General features: G+C 39.1%; 1 long non-coding RNA gene across 2 annotated transcripts in view; it reads right to left on the reverse strand.

Annotated features, from left to right (window-relative positions):
- The window catches only part of LOC130597656 (uncharacterized), a 135,337-nt gene that overhangs the window by 89,799 nt on the left and 25,517 nt on the right, over positions 1-20,021 (reverse strand). Inside the window, exon 1 of one of the 2 annotated variants that reach the window (XR_008971836.1) lies at positions 8,061-8,199. The exons of the other annotated variant lie outside the window; for it this stretch is intronic. This is a non-coding gene — a long non-coding RNA (uncharacterized LOC130597656). Of the gene's footprint in view, positions 1-8,060; positions 8,200-20,021 lie in introns of those variants that run through there. 2 annotated transcript variants of the gene reach the window in all.

The following is a 20,021-nucleotide window of genomic DNA, read 5'->3' on the forward strand; positions in this document are numbered from 1 at the left end:
TTCCACTTTGTTCAAAACACTTGACATAGCACAGGACTGTAGATGTCAACTGTTAACTTGAGCAAGGTGGGTGTAGAGACATGCCAGACTGATTGCTCTTTTGAAAAATGCTTTCTCTAAAGTGTTTCAGTTTAAATAATACATTGTTTTTCAGGAACAAACCGTGCACTATAATGCTGCAGGAACTGGAACTGCAGGTGTTGACCTGACCTGTTAAAAGATATTGCAAAGAACAACAGAGGTTTAGAGCCTAAGGCCTCAGATTGGAATAAGTGTGCTATGGAACTCTATACTGAGAAAGGTGATAGCTGGAGACTTAAATGGGGCGCCCTGAAGAAGACCATGAGCAGGGTCAGTGAAGCAATTTATTTGGGAATTATCACACTATAGACCAACATTCATTAGAGGGTAGAGTAGACTTGCCACTAGTTTGACTATTCAAACTCTCTGAAGGATAGCAACACTTGTAAACACTCCCCTGCCTTGTGATCAGCATGCTGTCAGTGCAAAAGCACAACAGGAGACTGCCCTGCATGATCTACCTGTGCAGTCCATGAAAAGCAGCGTTACATAAAATCCACAAAGCACTATAACCATATTAATAAGTCTTCTTTTGAGTTTTACAGACTTGTCACAGATTTTGGCGTATCGATTCCAAGTCATCATTCTAACAAAACTCAGGAGAATTCCTCAGCAGCTTTGTTCTCATCAAAACATTCTTTCCAGGACTTGATTGCTACTGTGAACTCTGAAAGGCTGATTAGATTACATGGTATAGCTGCACTTCCCACCCTTATATCTGGAACAAGAAACTCTTACCATAAAATAGATTTAAATACATATAAAGTGGTGGATGCAGCTGCCAACACTTAGTTACTAATTTTTACTTTGGAAACGAACCCAAACCACCTGTGTTTGTAACAATTCATGCCCCTCCTAAAACCATCAGGCTAGCTGTAACTCAGAGCTGAGAAATGCAGTGATTAAAAAAGCAATAAGCAAGCAGATTTACAGAAGACTAGATGTAATATAGTGTGAAGATGGAAAAGCAACAATTTATGTAACAATCTAACAACTCTGTTGAAAAGAGCTTTGTTAGCTTTCCAATGCCTGATGTTGTAGAATATGTAAAATTCCAAGTCTGCTCTTTCATACTCATCATCTGATTTCACCAAGAATCACTAGCAAGCATGATCACATGATAAGAGAGAGCTTTGTGAGGATGAAGGCAAAAGAAACTACATTCTCCAGTCCTTGGTACTGAAATGTTTTCACTGGGTATGACTGATTTTGCAGGAACAGGCATTCCCTGTTTTAAAAAATTCCATGCAGAAGATTCTACTTAAACATAAACTCTTGTTACTCACTCAAAATACAACTACTATTCCATTTAGTTTACTTTTTCAGGATGTTTTTCACTACTTCATCCCTAAAGGCACTAAATGACTAATTCTGCAGACTTTATTGAGGCTCCTTGGACTAGTCAATGAAAAGAAAGCTCCCCAAAATTATCCCAAGCATGATACTCTATGGAGTCAAAGTTCTTTTATTGCAATAGGCTTCAGATTAGAATCTGAAAACCAAACTATTCTCTTCTAGAGAATTCATAGTTTTGTAACTATTTTTAGTTATTTTGATATGTGATCTTCACCCAGATCCACAAACATTTTCCTGTGGAGGTATCCACGTATTTTGCAGATATCTGTCTCTTAATATAATTCCAGAAGTTTTCTGTATTATTTTTTGTGCTCTTCTGTGCTAAAGGTGTCCATTTAATTGAAATGATGGTCCAAGCAAGTATCTATCCTTACAGTTCAGTTCATACATGAAACTTGATTTCCACAAGTAGCTAAGGGACCTGGGAGCACTGATTCCCTGTGCTGTTCAGCAGCCAGAGGATTTGAAAAGTCCCTTGCCTGAAGCCAACATTACCACAACATTAACATCATAAATAAGTCAATGGCTAGAAGTTCCACAGCATCACCTTTGAAGGGAGCCTTAAAAACTTGCTGTATCACAAAAGCAGCTCAATCAGATATTTCTGTTCACTGAATGAACACAGCTTATGTATCTGGGAATGTCAATAACATAGACATATATCACCCAACACAATTACTACGGGTTTGTGTAAAAGAGATTCAAATCAGAATTCAAAGACAATATAAGGTGATTAAATTCCATTCTTTAGTCATAACCTTAGCAAAGCCAAAACTCAGTTTGCTGACAAAGCAAACTAAAAAACAGTTTTTAAATCCTGTGAAGGATTCCTGAAAGTTTAATCATAAACTGAACAAAAGTAAACTGTTAGATTTGGAAAGAACATGCTCTTGTGCTGGAAATGACAAACTCCTAATAAGAATTAAAAGTAAACACAACCCCCTGGAATAAAATGCTACTGACTATTAACATCTATAGCCAAAAGTATCAGCAACAGCCTGCACAGATGCAACCAAAGAACAGCCATATAGAATTCAGTACCACTGAGTCTTTCACATGCAGAACATAACACACTTCACATCTCTGATTCAAGACTGAGGATAATTTGCATTATAATTTCTAAACACATTTATGAAATACCACAGATGTTTTCACAGAGCGTGTTATTCAAAAGCATTCATTCAGAGCTTCAGTTAATGTACAGACATGTCAGTAACACAAGTCCATAGCATGCACATGCATTTGGTGGACAAGAAGGTTCTTGCATTTCTGCCAAAGGGAAAAAAAAAAAAAGCCAGACCCCACAGCAAATAGATTATCTCAAATTGCACAGTGGGATTAACTGAAAAATGAATAATAATGAAATAAAAGGTTCAGACTTGCTGCCATTGGCCAAAGGAGCTTTCAAACCCAAAGCACTCTTAGAATAGTTTGTTATTCCAATTCACAGAACAAACATCTACAAGTAATTCTCCCACACACAACATTTATGCCTTATGGGGAAGGCTTTTCTCATGAACAGGTCCAATTAAAACCAAATGAGGAAGTAGGAAATTAGGGTCAGAAAACTAGAACAGAACAAGGCAGAAGTCGCTGTAATGTAGACTCCAACCCAATTAAGTTATTTTTACATGGACCTAAAAAAACATTAAAGAGCTTCATCACTAAATTTACTGGGAGATCAAAACCAAAAAGACCTTTTGTCAGGCTGCCACACTTAAATAGAACTTCCAACCTTACATGAATCCTGAGTCACACTGCTGTTGGAAACTACTCTGCAACTTCTTTCAGAATCCTAATTTTGCCAAAGGTCTGGGACTAGTTTCTCTGCGAGAGCTGCTGTTCTCACTGCTACAAGAAAATAAGTTCCTTGGCTAACATCATATTTTCCCAATTCTGCTATTTTTTGGCTACATCTCAATCTGCCACCTTCCCTCTGACTACCGAAGGTAATATTACCCATTTCATCTTAACAGCAGTGCAAGACAAGTAAGAGAATCTGAACTAACAACACAGTGAAGGCTTTTGTTCAAAAGTTATTTTTTCTGTGGAAGAAGTATGGCTCAGTCCCATAACCTTTGTATAGGGGGATATTCTGACATTTTACTTTTGAGTACAGATAATCTCTTTCACTTCAAACAAACAAAAAAGAGTATAATAAGAAACACTAGACAGGAATATTAAAAGTTTGGAATACATTACAGTAACTTTCACACATAACCTAAGGCGATGTTCGTTATGTAATGAAATCTCATGACTTCTTTGCATTTAAACAAAACAGGTTTGGTTTATGCTGTGGGAATACTTATGAACGATGAACACAATGCGGGCCAATACTTGGCATTCCGATTCAAGGAGAAAGAATTGACCAGAGAAATTTGAATCAAACTGCAGAGTCAGAATCAGTGCTAGATAATGCAGTTAGTTTGTTAGTATCTCTGAGAAGCCTTGACACAGACTCACCTCACCTTCACGAGAAAGGTAGGAATGGCTACACAATATTCTGATTTTTCTCCAGCATCTGGAACACAATCCACAACATTCTTTGTTAGACAGGAGGGGAATAATAAGTTGGCTTTAATTGTGTTTAGCTTAAATCAGTTTTATTTTTTTTAATCCTTCTTTCAATCTTTCGTAAGGATAGCCATTATAAAAATGCAGTTTATGAGCCAGCATTCCAAGTCCTGGCAGCTGCTTTTCTGTTCTTGGGTCTCATACCTGGCTTTTAGAGACAAATTCTCTCTTTTATTTTTGTGGTGGGGCAGGTCTGCAGAAGGGATTTTCTTCATGCCCCAGACCTTGAATTCAGCTTCTTTTGGCCAAGCCTGGTAATTGAAGTATCTTTCTGTTTTGTATTTAGATTTTGATTTTTCCTCACTTGTTTCTTTAAAATGTCCTCTCAAGAACAATGCTTCACCCCTAATGAAATACACACAGCTTCTGAGCCTCATCCCCCCCCCACCCTTTTTTTATTTTTTTTTTTTACTTTTCTCCTCCTAAGATCAGATTTCTGATACCTGAATAAAATACTTTCCTTGGAAGTGAATACTCAAAATTCTGCTAATGCTTGCCGTATTCCTGCTGTTATACCTTTGGTGATCCATGGCTGCAAGCAATCCACTTAGAGAAGACTGGGCATGCACCACAGAAACAGGAGCTGGGGGCAGGAGCTACAAAGCCTGTAGCTCTGCAAAATGTATCTCCAGAGCATTCCCATATTTATTTTTAAAGCCTCTTCCATTAATTTTAATGGCAACCCCTCCTGCTTACTTTCTTCCATCTGAATTCCTTCCCAAAACCTATTTTTCTCACTCTGATGGATTTCTACAATGAATGATTGTGGCCATCCCACGAAGCCTGGATGCCCTGTTCAGAGTCACAGGTAGCAGCCTCTGGGGCACCCAGCAAATAAAACATGCAAGTGGCGAGTGACTTTTTATCACTCTCACATGCACGGTGTTGGTCTGGACAGATACTGCATTCAAGCAATGCACAGAGGCACTGGCCAAATGTATCATGTGTATGTAGTACTTCTAACACACGCAGAATACATTACTCATTAGAGGAATGCCCACCTTTCTGGATACCTGGCTGCCCAGCATCCAGGAAAGGAGCCAGCTGGCTTTTCCACATATATTCATGACATGTTACATATACTTTCTGCAATACATATGTGCCCTCTGGGTATTCAAACTGGATGTGAAAGTGCCTTACTAATTTTGCCCCTTTGTAAAATATAGGAATTCCCATGCTGCATCCTAGCTCTAGCTGAGAGGTCATACTACCTCTTTGAAATGTAGGCTTGGGGCCCTGTTGGCTTACCAAGTTCTGTAATTTTTGCAGTTCTTTCGAGTTAGATCATCCTATTAAACAGTTCAAACATGTTAAGCTCTGCCTGTCACCAAGTAATTATACCCAGTGCTCTGAAACAAAGCAGTCTTAAACCATTGCTCTGTGGCCATGGGAAGAACTCTGTAGTAACCCATAAGTGTCTCTTGAAAATGTGCTACTGCTTGCCAAGTATGTGCACAGAGGCAAAAGTCAAGTGTGATTGAAAATATAAATGCAGCAATGGTTCTCTCAGTTTTATCATCATCAATAATGCCAAAGCTTGTAAAAATTGAGAAAGGGAAAACCCTTAAGACGTGCAAAATAGAAATCAAGCTTTCTGGGAGATCACATTGCATGCTAAAATACAGAGCTGTTGCAAAAAATTATTGGAGGCAACCCCTGGAAATGTCCAACACTGGTGAAGTGATAGAAAGCCAAGTTTTCAGGAGATTTTGGGGGTTCTATTTGTTTGTTTTGGGAGGGTTGTTTGTTTTTAAGCATGCACCTTAGTAGCTGCCAGAAGATTAAGAATTGGCGCAAACCCAATTAGAATCAATGGATGACTTCACAATTGAAATTCTTCAATTTATACCAGGATTTATATCTTAATTCAGTACAGCTTTTAAAGTGTAAATTTAGATTTTACAGGAGAAGTTTCATCATTTGTAGCAAACAACTAAGGTGATCTTGCTGAACTGGAAGTGATGCTAAGCTATAGGCTAGAAAGTGTCATGGCTTAAGCTCAGTAACTCAGAACCATGCAGCCGCTCATTCACTCCTCCCCTTTTTCAATCGCTGCTCCCGGAGGGCTGGAGAGAACTGACAGAATGGAACTCCCACAGGTTGAGAGAAGAGCAGTTCACTAACTAAGGTATAACACAAAACTACTACTGCTACCACCAATAATAAGAAAGGAAATAATAAGGGGAGACAATAGAAAACTAAAAGGGGAAAAGAAAACAATCATGAGTAATGCACAATACAACCGCTCACCATCCACCAACCAATACCCAGTCTGACCCAAGCAGTGATCTGGGCCTTCTGGGTGATTCCCCCCAGTTTCTATACTGGGCATGACAAGCTGTGGTATGGAATACCCCTTTGGCTAGTTTGGGTTAGGTGTCCTGTTCTCTGCTTCCTCCTGGCTTCCCATGCTCCTCTTCACTGGCAGAGCATGAGAGACTAAAAGAGTCCTTGATTGGAGTAAGCATTACTTAGCAACAACTAAAACCATCAGTGTGCTGTAAGTGCTGCTGTCAGGCTAAAGTCAAAACACAGAGCTGCACCAGCTACTAAGAAGGAGAAAAATGACTGCTACTGCTGAACCCAGGACAAAAGGAATGAAAAGATATGAAAGCAGCTTGTACACTGTGTAACAGCTACATGCTAAAGAGCTCTGCAGCCACTATGTAACGTGAACTCTTGCACTGCATTGGCTAATTCTTCATGATCAGCTTCTACAGCTGACAGACCATCCACCAGGCTTAATCATGGACAGGGCAGGCAGAAGCTCAGGAAGCCATTCAGACACTTCCATGTAACTCTTTTTTGTAAAACCCAAGACTGTGGTGGTTTAACCCCAGCCGGCACCTAGGCACCACACAGCCACTCACTCACTAATTGGAAGGCTACAAGGGAGAAACTCCTGGGTTGAGATAAAGACAGTTTAATAGGTAAAGCAGAAGCTGTGCATGCAAGCAAAGAAACCAAGGGATTAGTTCACCACTTCCCATAGTCGGGCATGTGTTCAGCCATCCCCAGGGAAACAGGGCTCCATCACGTGTTATGATAATTTGGGAAGACAAATGCTATCTCTCCCAACTTTATCCCCTTTTCTACTTCCCCCAGCTTTATACATTGAGCATCACACCATATGGCACAGGATACCCCTTGGCTCAGCTGGGGTCAGCTATCCTGGCTGTGTCCCCTCCCAATTCCTTCTGTCCCCCCAGCCTCCTCGCTGGTGGGTGCGCAGCAGAAGAGTCCTTGACCCTGTGTAAGCTCAGGAGGACGGCTTTCCGGGACCTAAGGTATCAAAGTACATAGGATAATCCGGCAGACCCTCAAGAGAAGATGGGAAGCGGTCAGTGAGGGAGCGGAAAACCCTTCTTACAGAGCTGGACCGGGCAGGCAGCCCGCCCGGCGGTCACAGCCTGCCCAACACCGCCACCTACAGGCCGCGGAGGCGCCACCGCCCCGCGCCAGCGGAACGGACAGGTCAGTTTCAGCGGCTACAAGTCAGGAAACGGCCACTGGAGATTGCCATGAAGTCGTTGCACTGAATGAAGAACCCCTGGGTTCAGCAGTACACGAGCATGCTCTTGCCACAGAAGCCGTTTGGAGCTCTATGACTAAGTCTGAGAACCACATTACACCAGAGCGGCATGCTTTGCACATTGCCATTAGTGAATTCTTACCTCCTTCTACGTGTACAATTGGGATGATAGTGACTACAGCATAGGTTAGTATAGAAACCTCAAGTTACACGTGCTGTCCTTGAAACCGGGCTTACTGAGAGCTAATAGGATAGAAGATCTTAACCATCCAAAATTAATTCACTTTCTAAAATACAAACCAGTTGTATTTGTAAAGCAATCTGAGAAGTTACTATGGATTAAAACTACCTAAATTTCTCAGTCTAATAATAAGTTATTAATAGAAACACAATTAAAACAAAAGGTGTTATTAACCTTGCAGTTTTGGAAACATATAGTTACCAGCCCAAAGAATTTCTTATACAATTACAGGGAGATAAGGAACCAGTAACACTGAAGATAGATCACTACTAGTACATTTAGACTGAGGTTTTACTTGAGCTCTACTTCATTCTTGTATGGAACGTTCCATTAAACACTTGACCTCCTCTTGAACACATGCACACATCTTCAGAAGCACGTTACGACTGCACCATCCTTTGCTTAACACAAGCCAATCCTATTAGGTGAAGGACCGGAAAAATAAAGGCTAAATGAAAACAAAGTTAGTTTTCTGTAAAAAAAGCCAAGATCTCTCAAATATAGCTGGAGTAAGGAGGTTATCCCAGTATAAGGTAAAGATTAATTACTTTGATATTCACCACACGCTTTACCTAAAAGAAGTCCTACAAATCTAACAGCCAGGGAAGGAAAAGAATTTAAGCCTTCTGTGCAAGAAAAATGAATCACTACCAGCAGTGTACATGATCAGGAGTATAGGCTTTGGGACAAAAAGCTATTGGTAGGACAGCAGGATATCAGTAATTGTTCCCTTTTTGTTGTGTAAAAGTGGGAATAAGTTGCATGTTATCTGTGTTGCACAGGAATCACTGCACAAGGAATGAAAAATTTTAAAGGTCAGGAAAGTCCTTAAAAATCAGGCTGTACTTAGAGATGGCTGGAGTTACCAAAACTACTGATACATCTGTATTTTTACTGATTTCCACTAGAGCCTCTTCAGTGTGTACATACACCTATTTTACTCAACCTCTTCCCGTAAGTGACACCATAACTTTGTTTCAGATTCAGAAATGAAAATGAGAGAAAAATACTGAATCCTGTCAGAATGAAAGTAATCTAACAGGAAAAGATCCCGTCTGGATGGTTCCAGAGGAGGGAACAATTACACCACGGGGGACCCTGCATACATTGAAGGGTGAAATGATCTGGAATGGGAAGAGAAATCAGAACTTCCTCCCAGAAGTATATTTCCTTTATCCTCCTCCACAGGTTTTCTTGAGTCAACCATACTTACGGCAATAATTTGTACTAAATTCCTCACAGAAACCATTTTGCACATGGTCACTGTCAAACAAGTGCCTCTGAGACAATTAATTCACGGTCGATTACACACAAGATCTTAAATGGGTTGATAAAATATCTCCATTAACTCTTTAATTATACATCTATCTGAACACACTTTCAGGCTTACTGAAGTTGTAACTAGTTACAATATTAGATCATTGTCTTTCACCAAAAATAGCTTTAATGCACATGCCCATCTATACCTAGAAATCTGAAATATATAAGGAACCTTCATAACAGCATAAGAATATTCCTTGCCAGATTGTATGATGCTTTTAAAAATTGAATACAATAACTTTGCATTTCCTTAGAAATGCCTCCAGTGCAGAAGCTAAGATTTTATTTCTGTTCTTCAGTCTCTCTTGTGACCCTTCAAGCAAAAATCACATAGCAAAGTATAATTACACACTAAGTAAAAACAAACAACAAATAATTTCATTAAGACTGGATTCATACCACTGACTTCAGGGAGAAAACTCATGAGCACAAGTTAACGTAAATAAGTTTAGAATGGCAGATTTAAAATAAGCAGGTTTTTTTGCATAAGGCTGTATTTTTTTTGCATAATAAAATTCCAATACAAAATGACAGATTTACTGTGCAGTCTAAGACAAAAACATACCACTGTCTTTCAGCAGCTCTGCAGTAGCACAAGGTCACTTACTCTTCCCCAAGAAATAAGCTACTTCAAGTCCCATTTTTATCATGATACTGTTTGTGGCTGGAAAATGATAAAACAGAGATCATTATACTCCAGAACTTGTTTGGAAAGATTTGCTTCCTGCACCCTATTCACATATTTTATTTTCTGAAGGCACCGTGCTACACTCATGCCATGCAGGTGTGATGGTTCAAACGTGTACTATGTATTTTCAGTATTCTAACCTCCATTTCAGAAGGATACAGCCATAACCAGCTGTGGATGATCCAGATCTGAGTGAAAAACATATCCATTCTCCAGCTTCAACTGTCACTGTCCTGATGGCCTTTGCTTTTCTGGGTTAATTAAATCTGGTAAGCAGTTTGAGTTAGGCTGTGTTAGCAGCCAGCCAAACTACCAGTAAAGTGAAAGGAAGGCTGCTTCTCACAGGGTTTGTGTTCAGTCACACGAAGGTCAGGCAATGGCAGCCTTAGCACACCTCGTACCCTCCGTGGGCACACAGACAAGAAGTGATATTAAATTCTACATGAAATACTGATAGCCCATATTTTTTCCCTCCAAATCTATGGTATGTGGGCCAGCATAACTAACCATTCTCATGATCATCATCTTATGCCAGCATTGCTCAGCTATTACAGAGATTGAAGCTGCCTTTCAGGAAGTACTATAAATATATAAAAGACCTGCTCTGCCTTTTACAGTCTAGAGACAGGAAATAATAGCATGTATTCATTGCTACATAGATAAAACTAAAGCACAGAGAGTAAGCCATTTACCCTCTGGGAGCCTAAACTGGAAATAAAACCAAGGCCTCTTGAGACAAAGCTCATTGCTTTATCACTAAGAGCATGCCTGTTCTTGTTGCGTTCTCTTAATGAATGCAGGAGATTTTCAGTTGTATCATTTGGCCCTAGTTATTTTTTTGTTACTGCAGCCAGGCAGAATGGAGAAAAGGGAGCTTTCTAAGCCTCCTGGACTTAATATAAAATGAATGGGAAACAGAAAATTATGAAATCTGACAACAGTGTAATGTATATACATTTATACTTTGAAGATCTAAGCCCCTTTTGAATTCTCAGCTCTCCCTCAACACCCATTTTCAATTCTAAACTTTAAAAAGCAGCAAAAATCGTTGCTTGATATTGAAAGATTTTTAGCTGTATATGTAAAATTTAAAAGTCTTCAGATTGAAAAAAAAGAAGGGGGGGGAGGGGAAGAAAGAAGTAAAATCCCCATATTAAATAATTCCCCAGTCATTACCTCGATTACTAAGGTTTGGATTAATTTGGAAATGTGTTGGACCAAGAAGTACTTTGAGCATTCTCACTTAAGCCGGCAACAACTGCAAGCCAGTAATAACAGGTAATGATAGCCCTTCCTTGGCTTAGACATTCTGTCTACTCTGTCTGCTTTACAGACTGTAATTGCTGACTTTTTCACCACAAGGCCACCACTGATCCTTATTTTTCATCATTCCTGGAAATGTGTATTAACACACTAAGGACTTCTAAAAGCTTAAGGCAAAGCACGGATTTCCAGGCAAGACTGCCGATGAATTTCCATTTACTCACAGTCTTTAATTCCAAAAGGTACTTAAAACATTTAATCAAGACTTTTTTAGTCTTTTTTTCTCCACAGTGCTTCTCTGAATACAATCCTTCTTCTTCCAGTTGTAGAAGGCATTACAACATGTTTAGATACATGATTATTAATGAACCTAGTAGACTTGCATAACTATCCTGATTTTCCTAATTATTTACCATTCCATGACTCATTAATGCACACAGGTTGTAGACACCAACTCCGAAGTTGCCCATTGCTGGCACAGTGCTTTGTTAGAAACCCCAGGAGCAGACGGGTGTGGGCATCCCCCACCCTTCCTGTAAAACGAACTGTTTCTGCCACTACTGAGAACTGCTGCCCCTTCCACTCTTACTCCCACCACTGCTAACATGAACAGCAGCAAAAACCTTCAGACACCAAGACTTGGTCGGTAGGAACAATAATAATTCAGCCACTTCATCAGCAGAGAGAAAACACAAAGAAAATTAAATACATAAAACCTACAAACGTTTGAGCTTTGCCAAATGGCTCTAGACTCACCTTAACTCTGCTATAAGGACTGGAAATAATTGGGAAGAAAACCCAGAAACTCAGATAGCCTCTTCAAGCTCCAACAACTTACTCTCAGCAGTAATTCACAAATCAGGTGTTCTCTTTGTTCTGACAGTGTTGCTAACCCCATTCAATCCTAGGATTGGTGGTTTTTTTAAGTCCTAATTACACAAGTGGCACTGAAAAAACGACATCCTAAATCTCAATCATTCTATGTGCAATGGTCACTGGACAGTTTGTCTACAATGAAGACTGAAAACAGAACTGAATTGTTAACGCTGCACATGCCTACAGGCTGCAAAAGTAGAGCAATTTAAACAAAGAGCAGAACAATTTAAACATAAAAATTGGCTATTGACTTTTCAGAACACTTCATAACACAAACATACTATGCAGTATGCATATGGAGTTATTATATATTCACCTGCATGATTTCAAATGTTTAATCTCCTTAAAAGCTAAGCCAAAACTTAATACCATCCCCTTTTGTTCAAACAGATTGCTACTTTGCTAAACATAGTAACTGAATGGCTTATGGGCTCAATAGCAATACTGAGCATAGGAATTGTGCAACACAACATTCTTTGCACCCGTAATGCTGGTGACAGGATTTCACGCTGACTAACAAATACACAAACTAATTTCTCCTTTTAGTCTGTCAGCCCATATTGATAAAGTCTCCCAAATAGCTCAACACACCCATTTCAGTTATACAAATCTTTATGGGCTCAGAATGGAGGGCTTAACATTGAGATGATAGATACATTAAAGATCAAGAGGGCTTTGCAAGCCTGAGGCACTTAAAATTGCAAGTGAGTACGCCTTCTCTTCCTGGCTTTGCTTCCTCCAGTTATGAAGTGCTTCCTTTGCATTTTGTCCCAGAGTCTGGAATTCTCATCACTAAGGGCTCACCCCAAGGATAAACATGTATAAAATAAATACAAACAAACTCAGTCCAAAATCACCAAAGGATTTTTACTGAAGACAGACCTTCTTACCAGAGAGAGAACTAGATTTACATTTCGGGAGTAAAACATGAGGGGTTTTGTGGTTGTTGGTTTCGTTTCTAGGGGAATTTTAAATAATGAAAAACACGGAAAGAGGGTTTAATCCTCTTTTTCAGCTCCTATAAATATTCTGGTACCTTACATTTAAAGTCAGTCCTTTTTCACGGTGTCTTGAGAGTTCTTACATTAAGATACTAGCTGCTTCAGATGCATTCGCTTATGTTCATTTCTAAATAGACGGTGAGTGAATGAAATTAGCAGTTCTACCTAGTTAGTATCAGCTATTTTACAATATTACTTGATTCTATACATTTCAGAATGATTACTTAATTATAGTTAAGAAGCCCAAACTCTACATTGTCTAGCTCCATAGCAATAAACTGTTCTGCCCCAGCCTGCTGGGCAGCCTTGGGAAGGTTACTGCACATTGATGGACCACAGCTATTCCAGCAAAACCAGGGATGCTGATATGAGAACATGATGCAATGCTTTGAGACCTCCACAGGACAGGTTTCTCCTGATTAGTGGGTATGCACAAAGGATGAAGATACACTAGTTGTGCATCAGACTGAAAGACATTTATCACAGAAAAGATTATTATTCTTGAAAGGCTCATTTCTTTTGTGGTTTTGAGTTTTTTTCAGCATCCTAATTGATCCATTTGCTGTTCAAATGTCAAACCACTTCTAAAATACTTAATGCATAGAGTCTGACTCCATCTGTTTGTAAAAATACCATGTTTTCATTTGTTAAAGCTAATAGGACATTACTAACATTTGCTTTTATTTTACTATTATTACCAGTGCTCTTATATTTATAGCATAGCACATAAAAATAAGAAAACTAAACTCGTACTAATCCATGCGACCTTTGTGCTGAAAAACCCCCACAAACCCCACATCAAATCAGAAACAGACTCTTTGTCCATGTTTGAGAAAAGCCAAAGACCTTTAAGGATGACTTTTGATTAATCAGACTTGCAATTAAAAACATCTATGCCAAGAAAACATGCAAGCGCTGACACAGACCATAAGCCCAAATCCAGTAGCTGTACAGGGAACAAACCAGACTAAATCTGCACATGATCTGTGCTGATTTAGCTACTTTGCCACCAATGACAACATACACTTACTAAATATTTGACCACAGTTAACATATAGGCTCATTTTTTTGAGCAGCCTTTTTTCCAGAGTTGACCAGCACTACCACAAAACTGATTTAAGAGGCAATGGTGTTGAGAAGTAACTGAATGGAGGTTTTGGAACAAGCCCTCAACTACAAAAAAAAAAGTGTTAAGAACAGTTTAGGAACTGCCGGGGTAAGTAACAGCTCTGCAGAGAAGAGTTTTGGGGTCCTGGATTAAGACAAGCTGAAGGGGAGTTAGCAGTGAGCCTTTGCCATGGCAAAGTCTAACCATGTAAATAAAGCCATACCCAGCAAGCAGCAGGAAATGACTGTTCCCCCCTACATGATGATGGTAATTCTGCCTGGCACATGTGAAGCCGCATCTGGTCCTGGAATACTGTGTCCAGTCCTGGAACACCTTGTTACAAGACAGAGAGAAACAAACCAGACAGCCTAGCAGAGGCCGAGAAGTTTTGGGATTGCAGCACATGACGTGTAAAGGCTGATGAAGTGGCTGCTTTCAGCTTGGTAAAACCACGGGCTACAGAGCCATCTGCAGTTGTCACTGCCTAAAGTGGGCGGGCTACAGAAAAGCTGGAGATAAACAGCCTTTTAGAGGGGCATAGTGAAAGGACAAGACACAATGATGACAGGTGGCAGTAAGGGAAATTGTTAGTGGACATATGAAAAAAAGAATAAATTCAGAATGAAACTGATTAAGTGCTGGAACATGTTACACAGAGAAACTGGAATCTCCATCCTCAGAGATTTTCAAAACAGGACATGGTCCTGAGAAACCTGCTTTAACTTAAAAAATGGCCCTGCTTTGAGCAGGGAGCTCAAGGTCTGGAAAACCTCCATAAATCACTTCCAGCCTAAATGTTTTTAGGGTTCTGTGATTTCTAAAGAGGGATTAGATTTAAATAAAAATACATATACAAGAGATCCTTGAAATGCAGTCATAACATTGCTGCTTTAGCTTTCTGAGAAATAATAAGAGCCAATTAAAACATACAGCCCCTCACTGTATGTGAACTTAGAATGACCAAGCATACTTCTTTATAGGTAAATAATCACTGGAATTCTTTCAGAATACAGTGTATCCAGCTCTTCTAAGAATCAGAAATACTACAGCACCTTTCTTTTAAGCCTTCTTTTCATTTCCTGATGGAACATCCCAGTAGACCTTGTTCACAGCCTAAAATTTACAAAGGAAGAAAACTTCTGAGATAAACTAAACAAGATAAAACTCAATGTATGGAACTACCATGACATTTCATTAAGAACTTGTTTGGCAACCTGGCTGCCTAGGTTGCCAACCCAGATGGAGTTCAGTGGGTCCTCAGTAGTGTTACACCAGGACCAAAAGTAAATGTCAGCTGAGTGGAATGCTGAGAACTCCCCTGCTGCTAAAAGGGAGTGAATGCACCCCACTTACAATTCCAAGGGATGGGAACTACTGTCCTCTTCACTTTTCCTTTACATATGCAATGCTAACTATTTTTTAAAAGATTGGCTTAATATCTTTTTAGAGGAGGCAGATGTTCCAGATCCAGGCAAGAACATTGTTTCAGCACAACAGATTCTGCCAGGACTGACAAACACAGGTTCTTGGCCATATACAAGTTATTTTATAATCTGGGCATCATACATTCCATTTCCTAACCAGGATGGTAGGGCTGCAAATTGTATTGTGGGTCCACTTTCCCACTTCTCTTTTGTCCTAATGAAGAAAAAAAAATTGATTTAAGTTATATATAGAAAACCTGCAGAGCATTTATGTCTGTTCCTTACCCTTCCATATGAGTTTTTAGGGCAAAAGGGCACAATGTTTGAGAGAAGTGCTATATGAAAGCAGAAACCATCAGTGTGTTTGGTTTCTTCATAATAAAAACTACCCAAGCTCACTTTCTGATAGCAGATTTAGAAGAAATATATTTTTTTATTAACATGACAATGTGCTCCTGTTTTCTACATAAATTCTTACTTTGACTAAAAAACCTCTTTATCATTAGTTCATTCAAAACCTTTACATTCATCAGACCGATGACTTGCTGAGAGTGATCTGCAGAAAATTCATTAGTTTAACAGATTTATTTTTATTACACTTTGATTCCTAAACTAAGAGTGTTTTCTCAGCGTGAAGTAAGTAGCTGCAGTTAAGTAATCAGAACTAAAAGGGTTATTGCTGGTATGTAACACAGGAAATTAGTAAGATTTATATGGTTACTGTGCCCAAAGCTACTGCTAATAATAATAATGTTTCTTCATTCTGGGACATGAAAGTAGCACAGCAATGTAACAATGTAGTGCAGTACATATAGATTATTGGGAACTATGTGAATCATTTGTGATAACCAAAAGACTAAAGCAAAACAACTCCTCCTATAAAAAAATCTTTTATCTTAGCTTTGTAGAGAAACTATTCCAGATTACTGTTCTACAGGAGCTATAAACACTTATGGCTAAATGTCCTATGCTATGAGAGCGTTATTTCTGCTAAAAGCTAGTATTTGTATCAGTTTATTCCTGGGACTCTTCTTCACAGATGGAAACAATGAACAGAATGTAAAGTAACAGTGAAATGCATTCACCAAGCCACTGTCATCTCTCAGATGTCTCAGTTTGCATAAGCCTCCTGGCAGGCAAAATAAATTTGGGATATTGCATTATGTGAGTCAAGAAGGGGATAAAAACACATAATAGAAGAGAACATAGCAGGGAATATCAGAGCAAGAAGATGAAACATATTGCTAAATCAACCTCCAGACCGATTAAGATTCTTTAATAAAAAGGAACTCATTGCCAGCCACTGTTGTAAAGTGTAAATATGAAAAGAACAAAAGAAACTTGAGGCTAGTCCTCAACAGGCTCGGTTGATTAAGATGAAAAAAAAAACCACCACAAAAAAACAACAAAAAAAAATTGGGTGTTTTAACAGTGCAGTATTGACAGAATACTTTTTTTTATAAGTCTTCAAGAGGAGATTGTGCAATTGTGTTTTGTAAGGTATCTATATCAATATATTTCCACTTTAAAAGGGTGGGGAAATTGTACTTGATCGAGTTGTCCTTATGTATCACCTCAAAACCAACGAACCTTGGATTTTTCTGGGCAACTAAAGTTGTACAAATTTATTTTTAAATTTAATAATTTCTAAAGATTTGCGGAAACTAGTTTCTGGTCATAGGTGCCAGAATTAGTGCTATTGTGAAGGGGAACACTTAAGTATCTGTACGTAGGTCAGAAGATGGGCAGCGTGGAGTGAACCAGAGCAGTAAGTGTTTATTTCCCATCTGCTAGTTTGGGAACTCAGGACGGAGCTGTGAATAGAGTGAGGATATTTTGCGGGTAAGCAAAGAAACCAGGAGGGGTTTTAGTCAGTGCAGTGAAAAGCATTTGATAATGAGAGGCCAGAGAGCTGGGGAATGCTATTAATACAGTCAGTATGGAAAAGAATGGAGTCAACCTTAGAAGAAAATAGACTGTAGCAATTCTGCTGTTTTCAGAGCAATTTGCTGCTTGTGTTCACCCTGTTACGGGCTGCAAACAGGAAGTAGCAGCAGAACAAGGAAAACTAAATCTACAGGCAGGAGGTCTGCTACACAGAATTGGGATCTGCTAGAGAAATTAAGATCACTGATAAGAAGGCCTTTCAGATCTCCTTAGAATGCAAAAAAATTCTGAGCCTTACAAAGCAAGCTTATTATCTTTAACTGTTCTCCCTTTAATACACAGTTTACTGTGTGCTGCCCAGTAAACTAGACTTACCCTTGCAAACTTATACAAGAGTACCTCTCAGATCTTCATGACTGTTTTGTAAGTTGTGTTTTGTAAGCTCTTTTGTAATGGGTTTGGGGTTTGTTTTGGTTGGGTGGATTTTATGATTATTTTTAATACACATTGAGAACACAATGTGTGTTAAACCCAGACAGTTCTGCATTTCACCATGGCAGTAAACAAATTAAAAGTGCCAGTTGGCCAATTCAGACAATAAAACAGAACTGACCAGGGTGTAATTTATATGCTGTCATATCATTCATCACAAGAACATTAACCTTTAAACTGGGGCTAAAGCAATTCCAATTTCATTACCCCCCAGAGGATTCACCTTGGTAATACTCTGCATCCCCTCTGGGCTCTTCTGTGCAGATGTAGGGGGTCTTCCTTTGATCTGTGTCTCTGCTCTAGAGGGAGGGCAATAGTCAACTCTTACAACTTGGAGCATTAAGCCCAAAATAATTCTAACACATATTTCTCCTTCCATTATTGTTTTTAATCCTATTTCTCATGTCTGCCTCCTCTGATTCACTTCTATCATTCATCTTTGTCTCCTCAAAGGAAACTGAATTGCATTTTGCCACTGAAAAAAACAGACTTCAAAATCCTTACATCGATGGTAATGAGAAGACGGGAGTGAGATTCAACATAGACAAACTTCCTTTCTACAGATTGCTTCATTTCTCAGTGCATATGTGGAAAACTACCTCACAAAGGAGATGGGAGAACAGAGCTGGCATGGGAGAGCTTCCTCACTTCCTCATTTGCAGCTGTCAGCAAAACCGGAATTGGCAGTTTGCAGGTAAGAAACATTATTTACTGCTTTTTGGCCATATAAAGTATGCGGTAACCATTTCTTTGAGATTCCAACATTTTTTCTGTGTAAATAAAGCCAAACTTATGGGAATTGTAATGCAACTCCTAAGAGAATGAATCAACTGTTTACCTCAAATTTGGGAAATAAAGCATATGATCTAGTTGAAGATGTCCCTGCTTATTGCAGGGGTTGGACCAGATGACCTTTGAAGATCCCTTCCAACCCACACTATATTCTATGATTCTATGTGGAGCATGATCTCAGACAAATGTCTTTGACAGTTCACTCAAATGCCTGCCTTGACAATTACTATGCATGTTCTTCAAATATTTACTATGTGCACCTTGTTCAAATAGTACAGCAATTTCAGGTATCATACCAAATTTATTATTTTCAAAACCTTTTCCTTAAGGAATTTCAGGCTTCCTATAACTCACTCACATCTGCCTTTTGTAAATTGGAAATTTCCAGCAGTGACCAGATATGGACATACCTGGAAGAATAAGAACACTGCTACCTCCTCTCCTAAGTTCAGCTCTCCAGCACTTGCAGCTTAGGGACTGATGCAGATGCTGCTATTTATGTACCTCTAAATCCCTGATATTCTTTTTCCAAGTTCTTATCTAGTGGCCCCAGAACTGCTTACACCAACATCTTCCTTAGCTTCCTCATCTTCCGTTTTATAAGCCAATATCAGGGAAGAATGACCATACCTTTCAGATACATAATAGATATTCCAACGGTACATGCACAGTTCACTTCTGTTTGACAGGTATGTCCCAGCAAGCCCTGTATTTCTTCAGCAAAATACTATTTAATCTAAATTACAGAATTCTCTGGAATTCTGTCGGATTAAACCTGTAACACACATAAAGAGATCACAGCTGCTAACACTGGACCTCCTTCTGATTTCATATCGATTTACAGCACCAAAAGCTCCTTCAGGTATTTCCTGTTTCTGTTTATTACAGACAGAAGAGATAATTGTCCTTGGTCAGTGCTGCAAGACTGTAAATATTTATAAATCCTTAATATTTTAATACTAGTTTTTCCTACAAGTGCAGGAAAAAGTATGTAGGAAATCAAGATTTGTCTCTCAGCTCAGTAGCGTTCTGGAAAACTTTGAACAGCAAGATTTAAACTGAAGAAAAGATGGAGGTTATGACAGTGTTAACACCAACTCTCTTACATTTTGCTTCTAATATCCTCACTCCCTTTGGGGCCATAACCTACATACACTTGCACATTCAAGCATCAGCTCTCAGAAGGAGGAATGAACATTAGTCTTCACAGGACTGTACCCTTTGAACTAAAAAAAACATATCTGGCTTGATGTAGTTAGTTTTCCACTCTACTTCAGGAGATGTTAGTGACAGGATTGTTTGAATTAGATATTCTCAAGAGAACTCAAGTAATGTGACAGAGATAAATTGGGGCCAACCATCATGCCAACTGATTCAGCATCATTA

Source organism: Pezoporus wallicus, unplaced genomic scaffold, assembly GCF_028554395.1.
Source record: "Pezoporus wallicus isolate ANWC-B61680 ecotype Strahan unplaced genomic scaffold, APGP_CSIRO_Pwel_v1 contig_6783, whole genome shotgun sequence".
In the NCBI taxonomy this organism is placed as follows: domain Eukaryota; kingdom Metazoa; phylum Chordata; class Aves; order Psittaciformes; family Psittacidae; genus Pezoporus; species Pezoporus wallicus.